The sequence below is a fragment of the Glycine soja genome, chromosome 12, assembly GCF_004193775.1.
Source record: "Glycine soja cultivar W05 chromosome 12, ASM419377v2, whole genome shotgun sequence".
Taxonomy (NCBI): domain Eukaryota; kingdom Viridiplantae; phylum Streptophyta; class Magnoliopsida; order Fabales; family Fabaceae; genus Glycine; species Glycine soja.
In genome coordinates, this window is record NC_041013.1 from 10,081,425 (window position 1) to 10,094,774 (window position 13,350).

Genomic DNA, 13,350 nt, shown 5'->3' on the forward strand with positions numbered 1-13,350 from the left:
TTTTCTATTTTATCTTGCATTTTCATCTTTACATTTTTTGGGGGTTAGATGCTCGAGAGATGGTAACTTCTAATAAGATTTAAAGAAAAGATGCAGACATTAGTTTTATAAGTTAGATAGTAACTTCTAATAGAACAATAAAGAAAAGATATCATAAGGAAATCATTGCTAGACATAGAATGGTAACTTTATGCCCATGCATTTAGCAAACATCTAGAATCTATTCTTCATGCATTTTATTTATTGAGTCTTTTTAAAGGAATTTGGGAGATAGGTAAATAAAATAGGCTTGTCATCATGAGGCATCAGGGGTAGGTAAATGGACACATGTGGATAGAATAGATCCAATTAAATTGATAAAGAAAAATCATAAATTCATACATCCTAGGCAAACAAGACATGCCAGGTCTTAACATTCGCATTTCATTGAATTTCCTTCTTTAATTATTCTGCTTTAATCCTCTTTCTTTTTATTATTCCATTTAATCGTTGTATTCTTTCTTCTACCCCTTTCTCTATTAATTCTTCACCTATAAATTGAAAAGTATCCAAGATAAGTACAACACAAAATCCTTGTTGAATTTGACACTCGGACTTCCGATATTTTATTACTTGGACATTTGGTACACTTGTCAGACGCCTAACAATGAATAAAAATTTGTAACTTAAAAAATGGGTATAAAAGAACCATATCATTACAGAACGAGACAAAATTACATAGACACAAAATACATCTACAAAAAGAAGAAAATAGACTAATTTAAAATTATAAATTTATTTACAACATTATCCTAAATTAAGTGTTTGACATTGTGAATTAATCATAATGATGAGTTGTGTTTCTAATAGAAAATATTTTTTGGGTTCTTTCTTTCGTAGTGAATGAAGTGGTTGTCAATGATCTCGCCAACAGGTACGTGAATTAGTCACTTTTTTAAATTTTATTTTGATCTATGCATTTGATTTTTGAGGTTGTAAGCTTTTTTCTCTAGCTTAATCTAAAGGGGTTTGAAATTATTATTATTTTGAAATGTTTGCTGCATAGGTGCGTTTATACCTATGAATATGACAATTGGTAATGTGCGTTTTGTTATTATTATTATTATTATTATTATTATTTTGGTAACTTGGAATCGTTTGCCGTTTGAAGCCGAGAAAATATTTTATGGGTTCTCTCTTTCGTAGTAAATGAAGTGGTTGTCAATGGTCTTCCCAACAAGTACGTGGTTTAGTCACTTTTTAAAATTTTATTTTGATCTATGCGTTTAATTTTTAAGGTTGTAAGCTTCTTTCTCTCGCTTAATCTAAAGGGGTTTGAAATTATTATTATTTTTTTGTACTATGTGAAACTTAAGTCATGATTCATAGTATGGGAAGTTGTATATGTTGGAAGCCCACGTTGCATTCACGTTCCACGTTCTTTTTATATTTTGGAAAATTTAGTTATTTTTGAATCTGGTCCATTTTCCATTCACATTCAACCCATATCTTTGCAAATATATTTGCAACTACCTTCAATCACGTACCCATCCTTTATCTCTGATAACTTCCTTTCAATAAATAAATAAAATTAATTAGGTCATACGTTCCCTCACTATATAAATTAACTTTTAATCAAGAGCAGCTTTTTCAAAAAAATATCTTCTGTTCTTTTTTCTTTCTTCTAAAGCACAAGAATCCTAACAGAGTAACTGAAGGAGGAGCTTTAGAGAGCACCAGACCACAATTGCTAACGGAAAACGCTTGAGCGATTACATTGAGGTAAGTGATGAGTTACTCACACTTGGGGATTAGAAGAAACATGTATAGAGATCCTTAAAGGATCAATTCTGGGTTGTTTCTATTTTTTATCTTCTAAAATTAAGTTCTGTTTTTTTAAAATTGTTTTGCTTGTCATTGTGATCGAATTTAACTCGTTCAATTTTTTTTTTTTTTTTTTATGTTTTCTGCTTTGAATTTTACGTGAATCATTTACATGTTTCAAGCTTTGATTTCAAATTTTGAATTGTATAATATATATATATATATATATATATATATATATATATATATATATATATATATATGCGTTAATTTCTTTTTATATACGATCCCCTAATGTGAATGGCCAAACCCCAAATGGATTTTTTTTGTATGAATGATTCTTATGGCCTAGACTTTCTGAGTTTGGCATTAAGCAGTATCGCACCCCTGCGTCTTTTGGTTATAATAATTAACTGTGTGTGAAGATGGATATAAGAGTTGCTTTTGAAATGTTTAATGGTCTAAAAAGAATTGCAGCGAGTAAAGAAAAAAAGATTGATACGTTAAGGTGCAGCATGTATGTTTAATATGTTAATGATTTTTTTAATATTAAATTGATAAATGGATTGTAGCAGGTAAACATTTCTTTCAAGGTGCAATAATACATGTTAATAATTGGAAATAGTGATAATATCGTTACGGTTTCCGCTTTTATTTTACATAAATTATATATATATATATATATTGGTATTTCATGTAATTGTATTGTGATGTGTTACATATATTACTACATGTAAATATATTTATACGCTTTAAAGTTAGATATATTTCGTTGATCATAATTCATGCATACCTATTAGTTAAATCTTTTACTAGTTAATTAATCGAGACTTAGAGGCACATATTAGTATTTTATCCTTAATGTTTTGATTTGGTTAGTGCGTATATACTACCTAGAATTCATATTATTAATTAATTGACATTAAAGATGTTATAGTGTTGTTTTGATATGATGTTGAAAATTATTTGAGTCAATGTGTATGTATTGGGTTGTGTCTTGTAAATATTACTACTGAATTATATGTGTAGGATACATGGGATGTGATAAATTATTTTATTGGCGTTATGAAATTGTGATTGAGATTGTGTGTAAGTGATAATAATTTGGTATGTAATGAATTGTGAATTACATGAGTGTTGAGATGTTGTATATATTGAGTTGTGGGCTATGAATTATGTAATCACACAACTGTAACACCCTTTAAGGACGACGAGTTAATGCACGATGAGTTGTAATGGGTTCCACGGTGGAAACTCGACGAGTTTAATCACTTGAGACGCGATGAGTTAAAAAAAATAATTGAGATTTTGAAAACAATTGAGTAGTTGTATGCATTGCATAATTCATAGGTTGAGTCTGTGTGTTCAAATGTTTTTCTGGGTTGGACTTGAATCCGGAGGGAGAGGCTCAGAGGGACTCCTCGGAGTTTAGGCCTTTGGGGTAAATACACCTGGTTTGAGTGTTCCTTTAAGCATGTGCTGATCGCATATGGTTGGAGCATTCTCGCAAAATAGAGTGACCCTAACTGGTCTCCCTATGATTTCACTTAGTGAGAGTGACCTGACTTACCCATGATGAGGCATGTCCTGTCATGTACTCTTAGGCCCCTGACGAGGTTTTTCAGGTGAACCATCATATGATGAGTTTCATGCTAGAGATGGAGAGACTTAGTCTGTGAGAGGGATATGCTCTGATAAGTGTGACATCGGGGCATAGGATTTTACTTTGCATGTTATAATTTTCGTGAATGATATAATTGCATTATGTTTTCTGTTTTAGTTTTATTTATTCAAAATGGACGACCTTGTTTTGAGCCAGGATAACTTTATCTTTTATTCGAATAATTTTTACTATGTTTTCACTAAGTGGATGTGAACCTTTTGTCCTTTTAAATTGATTTTAAAGTAAATGTGTTTTTAAAAGAAAAAAAAAATTCGATGATTTTCTTTCCTTTTATTATTATGGGTTTAAAAACTTCTAAATAAATTATGTATGATTTTTATTTCCTTTTATTCGTTATTTGTGAGGGTAGAGGGTGTCACATTTAGTGGTACCGGAGCAGGTCGGACCTTTCGGCCATGTGTGTTATGAGCTTTCTGTGTTTCCTTGTGTACTCTGACGCATTGTGTTTGTTTTGTTTTGTTTAGAGGTGTACTCTATTGTGTTGGTATATTTTTTTTTCAAAGTTTTGGTTCTTGCGTGACATAGAAAGTAATGGCTGCGAGAAATGAGCGAGAATGACTTCTTACCGCGACCTTGAACAACTTGGTGCAAGTTATGGCCACTCTGGGAGGTAGTGGAGGAGCAACTGTGTGCCATGGTTTAGATCGCTTTCAGAGAAACAACCCACCTACCTTCAAAAGGGGTTATGATCTTGAGGGTGCTGAGGCTTGGCTGAGGGAGATTGAGAAGATCTTTCGGGTGATAGAGTGTTAGGACCAGCAGAAGGTGTTGTTTGCTACTCACATGTTGGAAGATGAGGCGGAGTACTGGTGGGAGAACACTCGCCCACATCTAGAGGGAGCAAGTGGTGCTTTTGTTCCATAGGGGACTTTCAGATAGACTTTTCTGGAGAAGTATTTTCCAGAAGATGTGAAGAACAGGAAGGAGATGGAGTTCCTCGAGCTGAAACAAGGGAGCATGACGATGGCAGAGTATGCAGCGAGGTTTGAGAACCTCGTAAGGTACTTTCCTCATTATCAGGGGGACTCTGGGGAGAGGTCCAAATGTGTGAAATTTGTCAATGGCCTCCGACCAGAAGTAAAGATGATGGTGAATTGTCACGGTATTCATAACTTTGCACAGTTGACAAACATGTGTAGGATCTTTGACGAGGATCAGCGGGAAAAGGTTGCATTTTACAGGAATGCCAATGCTAGTCATGGGAAAGAGAAGAAGCCCGTGACTCATAATCGTGTTAAGCCATATTCTGCCCCTCCTGGGCAATATGGAAACCATTCTGGGGGACAGAGGACCAGTGGAGGACATCACCTAGCTGGTGGGAGTTCTCAGCCAGTTAACAAGGTGTCTCAGCCTACTGGTAGAGGCGGTGGTGGTGCTCCTACTACACTTGCTACGCCAACCCGGTGTGCTAAGTGTGGTAAGATGGGTCATTTTGCTTGTGAGTGCCCAGATAGTGACGTGACTTGTTTCAACTGCCGAGGTAAGGGCTACATCAGTACCAGTTGCCCACATTAGAGGAAGGAGAAGAGAAGTGGAAGTCTAAATAACCAGAACGGACGACTGAGGACCATAGGGAGAGTGTTTGGTCTTAGTGGTGCTGATGACGCATAGTCTGATGATCTCATCCAAGGTATGTGTTTCATAAGTCAAGTTCCCTTGGTTGTATTGTATGATTCACGTGCAACACATTCGTTTATTTCTCGTGTCTATGTTGAAAAAAATTCCTTACCTATGTCTTCCTTGAAATTTGACTTGATTGTGAATACATATGCTAGTGGGTCTGTTTTAACTTCTGATGTGTGCTTGCAATGTCATGTCTTAATTTCTGATAGACAGTTTTGATTGATTTAGTTGTTTTACCGTTGAGTCAGATTGATGTTATTCTTGGTATGGACTTGTAGAAGCAAAGCTTCATGGTGAATCAAAGGTGATTCAAAGGTGTTTTGATGATAACAATGATGATGACAAAGGTGATGAAAAAAAGCTCAAAGATCAATCAAAGAACAACTCAAGTGAATCAAGAACAATTCAAGATTTCAAGATAAGAATCAAGAAGAATTCAAGAACTCAAGAAGAAAGTCTAGAGACAAGAATCAAGATTCAAGGTTCAAGATCTCAAGATTCAAGGTTCAAGATTCAAGAATAAAGAGAAGACTCAATCAAGATAAGTATTAAAAAGTTTTTTCAAAACTTTGAATAGCACATGAATTTTTGACAAAACCTTTTACCAAAGAGTTTTTACTCTCTGGTAATCGATTACCATATTGTTGTAATCGATTACCAGTAGCAAAATGAGTTTGAAAAAGTTTTCAAAACTGAATTTACAACGTTCCAATTATTTTCAAAAAGATGTAATCGATTACAATGTTTTGGTAATCGATTACCAGTGCCCTTGAATGTTGAAATTCAAATTCAAATGTGAAGAGTCACATCCTTTCACTTAAAAGCTTTGTGTAATCGATTACACTAATTTGGTAATCGATTACCAGTGGCTATTTCTGAATAAAACAAAAGATGTAACTCTTCAAAAAGGTTTTTGACTTTTTCAAATTGGTTTTAAGTTTTTCTAAAAGTTATAACTCTTCTAAATGGTTGTCTTGACCAGACATGAAGAGTCTATAAAAGCAAGGCTTTGTTTTGCATTTCAAGCATCTTGAATACTTTTCCAATCATTTGATTACAATCCTTTGCAAGCCTTGAATCTCTTTGAACTTCTTCTTCTTCTTTGGACCAAAAGCTTTCTGAAGTTTTTTGGTTTTCCAAACCTTGAAAACTTGTGCTATTCATCTTTTCATTCTCTTCTCCTTTTGCCAAAAAGAATTCGCCAAGGACTAACCGCCTGAATTCTTTTTGTGTCTCTCTTCTCCCTTTTCCAAAAGAACAAAGGACTAACCGCTTGAATTCTTTTGTGTCTCCCTTCTCCCTTGTCAAAGAATTCAAAACGACACAGTCTGAGAATTCTTTTGATTCTTCCCATTCCCTAATACAAAAGTGTTCAAAGGACTAACCGCCTGAGAATTCTTTTGTATCCCCATTCACAAAGTATCAAAGGTTTAATAGCCTAAGATCTTTGTCTCAACACATTGGAGGGTACATCCTTTGTGGTACAAGTAGAGGGTACATCTACTTGAGTTTGACTGAGAACAAGAGAGGGTACATCTCTTGTGGATCAGTTCTAGTGGAGGGTACGTCCACTAGGTTCAAAGAGAACAAGGGAGGGTACATCCCTTGTGGATCTTTGCTTGTAAAAGGATTTTTACAAGGTTGAAAGAAACCTCAAGGACCGCAGATCGCTTGGGGACTGGATGTAGGCACGGGTTGTTGCCGAACCAGTATAAAAACTCTTGTGTGTTTGTTTCCTTCTTCCCTACTCTTTTACTTTCCGCTGTGCATGTAATTTCCGCTTTTACTTTCTGTTAAGTTTTCTCTTCTACTCCTCATTCTCTTAACAATTTAGTAAAAGCCTTAAAAGAGTAATTTTTTAATTGGTAAAGGTTTAGGAATAATTAATTCAACCCTCCCCTTCTTAATTATTCTGAGGCCACTCGATCCAACAGGACTAGTTATCTTCCAATCACGTCTTATTAAATTGTTTTGAGAAATCTGTTGTCTTTCCTGAGTCTGGTGTGAGTGAAGGTGATATGTTTTTGTCTGCTAACTAAGTCGAGGCATCTTTGAGGGAGGATGCACGAGTATACATGATATTAGCTAGTATGAATGTCGAGACCAAAACCTCTGTGAGTGATATACCATTGGTGAGGGAGTTTCCAGAGGTGTTTGAGGAGGTTTCAGGATTACCACCTAAGAGAAAGGTCAAGTTCTCTATAGACCTAGTGCCTGGTACTGGACCTATATCCATAGCACCTTATAGGATGTACCCTGTAGAGTTGAGTGAGCTTAAGAAACATTTAGAGGAGCTCTTAGAGAAACAGTTCGTAAGGCCTAGTGTGCCACCCTGGGGAGTGCTAGTGTTGTTAGTTAAGAAGAAGGATGAGACTATGAGGCTATGTGTAGATTATTTTCAGCTGAATAAGGTAACGATTAAGAATAGGTACCCTTTGTCTAGGATAGATGACCTGATGGACCAATTAGTAGGGGCTTGTGTGTTCAGTAAGATAGATCTCAGGCCAAGTTACCACCAAATTAGAGTGAAGCCTGAGGATGTTCTGAAGACTGCTTTTAGGACCCGTTACAACCATTATGAGTACTTGGTTCTGCCTTTTGGTGTGACCAACGCCCCTGGTGTGTTCATGGATTATATGAATAGGATCTTTCACCCCTACCTAGATAGTTTTGTAGTGGTCTTCATAGATGATATCTTGGTGTATTCTAAGACTAGAGAGGAACATGAGGAGTATCTAAGGGTTGTGTTGCAAACCCTCAAAGACAACAGATTGTATGCTAAGTTGTCCAAGTGTGATTTTCGGCTAGAGGAGGTGAGCATCCTAGGGCGCGTTATATCTAGGGGAGGGATAGTAGTAGATCTTTCCAAGGTAGAGGTGGTGATGAGTTGGGAGAGTCCTAAGTCGGTGTTTGGGATTAGGAGTTTCCTTGGTTTAACACGATACTACTGTAGATTTATAGAGGGTTTTTCTAAGCTAACCTTACCTTTGACTAAGCTTACTCATAAGGGTCAAGTTTTTGTGTGGGATGCCTAGTGTGAGAGTAGTTTCTGTACCCTTAAGAAAAGGTTGACCACTGCACCAGTTTTAGTGTTACCTAACCCGAGTGAACCCTTTGTGGTGTACTGTTGATGTGCCATCATTTTCTCATATTTCTTAATCCTTTTTGTCACCACTTTAATTACTGATTAGCCTTAATTGTCAAATTAATTATGCAGTTTTATCATTTGGGCCTACTGGATTAATTTTGTGTTTTTAATTTAATTTCAAGAGAATTATAAGCAATTGGGCTTGAATCCAGAATTTGGCTTGGAATTGAAGAGAGTAGACTATTTTATTCTACCAAATTTTATCTTATCTAGATTTTATCTTATCTAGATATTATTTAGATTTGATCTCATCTCATCTAGATATTATTTCATCTAGATCTTATCTAGATTTTATTTTATTTATGGGCTTGGATTTAAAATAGATTTGTAAGCTTTGGGGCTGAAAATTATATAACAACATCAAGGTTCTAGTTTAGGCTCTCTTCTCTCTCTCATCTCCTCTCTCTCTTTTTCGTTTTAGTTTTAGAGTACTACTCTCAATTCGTTTTAGTTTCTTTTTCGTTTTGGAGAATAATTCTAGTTTTCTTCAATTCTACTACAATTTCATTTTCTATTGATTAATGGAAGGCTAAGTCTCCAACGTTGTTTTCTCTTGAGGATCAAGCACAACTCTCTTTGAGGTTCTATTATTACTATTAAATTCTGATCAGTTTTTCCTCTTCACCAATTACTTTGTATTTGTTGCTATTAATTCATGCATGCTTAGTGCTTGATTAATTGTCTCTGCGCTTAATTTACGTTCATGCTTAATGATCGTTCATGATTAATTGGTGTATGTGTTGCTTAATCACATAATGAATGCCTTATGTTAAATTTCGCTTAGTAATTTAATTTAAGGTTGGATTAAGTGATTGAACTGATAAAGGATAAACTCTCGTAACCTAGGATAAGAGACTTACTTGTGAATCAAGGGGAAGCAACGTGTTTTAATTTTGATATTTTCTAATTCACATCTATTCGCTGTTTAATTTACAAAAGCAAACAACCCCCCCCCCCCAATTCATTACTATTTTCCTACTATCTGTTATGAACGTTTGGTTGACCATTGCTCGTTGGGAGACGACCTAGGATCACTTCCTAGATACTTCATTTTTAATGTTTATTTGATTCGGGTACGGCCTCGATCAAATTTGGCACTGTTGCCGGGGAGCAGTGTTCAAAGGTTCATAATAGCTAGTGATTCGTGTTTTATGTTTAGTTGTTTTATGCTTTCATGTTGTGTTAGTGTCTTGTTATTTTGTTTAGTGTGGTGTTTTGTTTTAGTTTTTCTGTTCAGCGCTTCCCCTGTTTCAGTTTTTGTGTTTTGTTGTGAATAGTGCTTTGCGACGGATTTAGCGACCACTTTTGCTGACCTGGGAAACAGAGTAGTAGTGCAAATCCATTAGCGACTAAATTAGTGACTGCTGCTGACAATATAATTAGCGATTTTTGTTTTGATAGTTAGGGTTGTTATTTTTGGCTGAATTTTGGTGTGGTAGGTTCTTTTGACTCATATTTTGTGTGAAAAATACCAGGAACACTTGGTGTGGCCAGATTTGAGAGATTCAAAAAAATTTGAGAACTTGTGTTTAGCAAAACTTCAAACGGCCATAACTTTTGCTCCGAGTATCAGAATGACTATTATTATATATATATATTTGGGGTAGAAAAAAATTTCCCATACTGTGGTAGTCGGACGAGGTCTCTAGCTAGCCAAAATCGCTTGTTTACTAGTTTTTTTTTTTTCAAGTTTTATTGTTTTATTTTTCTAAACTTTCCTTAGGTTGTTTCCATAGTTAGACTTTGAATTTTTGCCTGAAAATTTTTGTGCCATCTTTTCATGATTTTAGGGTGTTGCTCACAAAATTTCAAGTCATTTGGATATCATTTGAGGGTAGCTGTACTTCAAACCTACACTGTTACTTGCATAAGAAGGCAACTAGTTGTGCATGCTGAATGTAGTGTATGACTAGAGGCAATTCATTTGACTTACAACCCTTTGATCCTGAGATAGATAGGACATTTCATAGATTAGTTAGGCATCATTTTGTACCTTTTGAGCATCCTGAGCATTTTGTTATTGGTAATTTTGAACATCCTGATTTTGAGCATTATAGTTTTGAACATTCTGAGAACATGTCACAACCTCCAACCCATGAGAGGACTCTAAGGGAAATGGCTGCACCTGATTTCACCTACGAAAGCTTGTGCATCCAATACCCTGATGAGGATGTCCCATATGTTCTTAAAACTGGACTGATCCATTTGCTTCCAAAGTTTCATGGCCTTGTAGGTGAAGACCCGTACAAACATCTGAAAGAATTCCATATTGTCTGCTCCACCATGAAACCCCCAGATGTCCAGGAGAATCACATATTTTCTGAAGGCTTTTCCTCATTCTTTAGAGGGAGTGGCAAAGGACTGGCTATATTATCTTGCTCCAAGGTCCATCACGAGTTGGGATGACCTCAAGAGAGTATTCTTAGAAAATTTGTTCCTTGCTTCTAGGACCACGACCATCAGAAAGGATATTTCAAGCATTAGGCAACTCAATGGAGAGAGCCTATATGAATACTGGGAGAGATTTAAAAAACTATGTGCCAGTTTCCCTCACCACCATATTTCTGAGTAGCTTCTTCTCCAATATTTTTATGAAGGACTCAGTAACATGGAGAGAAGTATGATAGATGCTGCCAGTGGTGAAGCCCTTGGAGACATGACCCCAGCTGAAGCCAGAAATTTAATTGAGAAGATGGCTTCAAACTCCCAGCAATTTAGTGCCAGAAATGATGTTATTGTCATTAGAGGAGTGCATGAAGTAGCCACAAATTCATCTTCATCAGCTGAGACTAAGAAGCTTGAAGGTAAACTAGATGCCTTGGTTAACCTGGTAACCCAACTGGCCATGAATAAAAAATCTGCACCTGTCACCAGACTCTGTGGTTTATGCTCCTCTGCCGACCACCACACAGACCTTTGCCCTTATGTGCAACAATCTGAAGCAATTGAATAGCCTGAAGCTTATGCTGCAAACATCTACAATAGACCTCCTCAACCTCAGCAGCAAAATCAGCCACAACAGAACAATTATGACCTCTCCAGCAACAGGTACAATCTCGGGTGGAGGAATCATCCCAACCTTAGATGGTCGAATCCTTCACAACAGCAACAACAACAACCTTATTTTCAGAATGTTGCTAGCCCAAGCAGACCATACGTTCCTCCACCAATCCAACAACAACAACAACAACAACAACAACAACAGCAACAGCCCCAGAAACAACAAACAGTTGAGGCTCCTCCGTAACCTTCCCTTGAAGAACTTGTGAGGCAAATGACTATGCAAAACATGCAGTTTCAACAAGAGACCAGAGCCTTCATTCAGAGCTTAACTAATCAGATGGGACAATTGGCTACACAGTTAAATCAACAATAGTCCCAGAATAATGACAGATTACCTTCTCAATCTGTCCAGAATCCCAAAAATGTGAGTGCCATTACATTGAGGTCGGGAAAGCAGTGTCAAGGACCTCAACCAACAACATCTTCCTCATCTGCAAATGAACCTGCCTAACTTTACTCTACTCCAGAAAAAGCTGATGACAAAAATTTAAAGAGTAAGTTACCTAACAATTTCTATGCAGGTGAATCTTCCACTAGTAATTCTGATTTACAAAAGCAACATATCCCTCTTCCATTCCCTCCAAGAGCAATTTCCAACAAAAAAATGGAAGAGGCAGAGAAGGAGATCTTGGAAACATTTAGAAAAGTAGAGGTAAACATACCTTTGCTGGATGCAATAAAGCAAATTTCAAGATATGCTAAATTCTTGAAGGAGCTGTCCACTAATAAGCGGAAGCTTAAAGGAAGTGAAAGAATTAGTATGGGCAGAAATGTCTCCGCATTGATTGGTAAATCTGTTCCCCAAATCCCTGAAAAATGTAAAGATCCAGGTACATTCAGCATACCTTGTATTATAGGGAACAATAAGTTTGACAATGCCATGCTAGATTTAGGAGCTTCTGTTAGTGTTATGCCTCTGTCTATTTTTAATTCTCTATCTCTTGGTCCTTTGTAGTCAACTGATATGGTAATTCATTTAGCTAATAGAAGTGTTGCCTATCCTGCTGGTTGCATAGAGGATGTCTTAATTAGAGTTGGTGAACTGATTTTCCCTGTTGATTTATATATTTTGAATATGGAGGAAGGATTTTCTCAAGGATCAGTTCCCATCATTCTAGGCAGACCTTTTTATGAAAATTGCTAGAACTAAGATAGATGTATATGCAGGCACACTATCTATGGAGTTTGGTGATATAACTGTTCATTTTAATATTCTTGATGCTATGAAACATCCATCTGAAGATCTTTCTGTATTTTGCGCTGAAATAATTGACCATATTGTTGATGAATACATGATTGATCTTCATTCTAATCTGCATGCCTGTCACTCTTCATGCATTGAATCTGAATTTGTACTTGATCATATGGCTAAATTTGATGCTGAGAGTGAATTTGAAATTGATATTGATTACATGTCTGGTGATGTTTTACCTCTTGAGATTGATTTTCTAGAGTCAGATAAAACTAACCATGTTTTAGGAAGTACACATACCTTTGACTTTCTTTATGAGGTACAGGCTGAGAAACCATCTCTTTCTACCATTATCTAGCCGCCTACACCAGAATTGAAGCCTCTGCCATCAAATTTAAAATATGCTTACTTGGATGATAGCAAAAGTTTTCCAATAATTATATCTGCCTCCCTTGCCGATGAGCAAGAGGAGAAGCTGTTATCAGTTCTCAAGAAGCATAAGAAGGCTATAGGCTAGACCCTGGCTGACATTCCAGGTATTAGCCCATACACATGTATGCATTGGATAAATTTAGAGGATGGGGCTAAACCAGTAAGACAGCCACAAAGAAGACTCAACCTGGTTATTCTTGATGTAGTGAAGAAGGAGGTAACCAAGCTTTTGCAAGCTAGAATCATTTATCTTATCTCCGACAGCCAATGGGTGAGTCCCATCCAGGTAGTCCCGAATAAAACCGTCCTCACCGTGATAAAAAATGAGAAGGAGGAGATGATTCCTACTCGGGTGCAGAACAGTTAGAGAGTTTGCATCGACTATAAGAGGCTGAACCAGGTTAC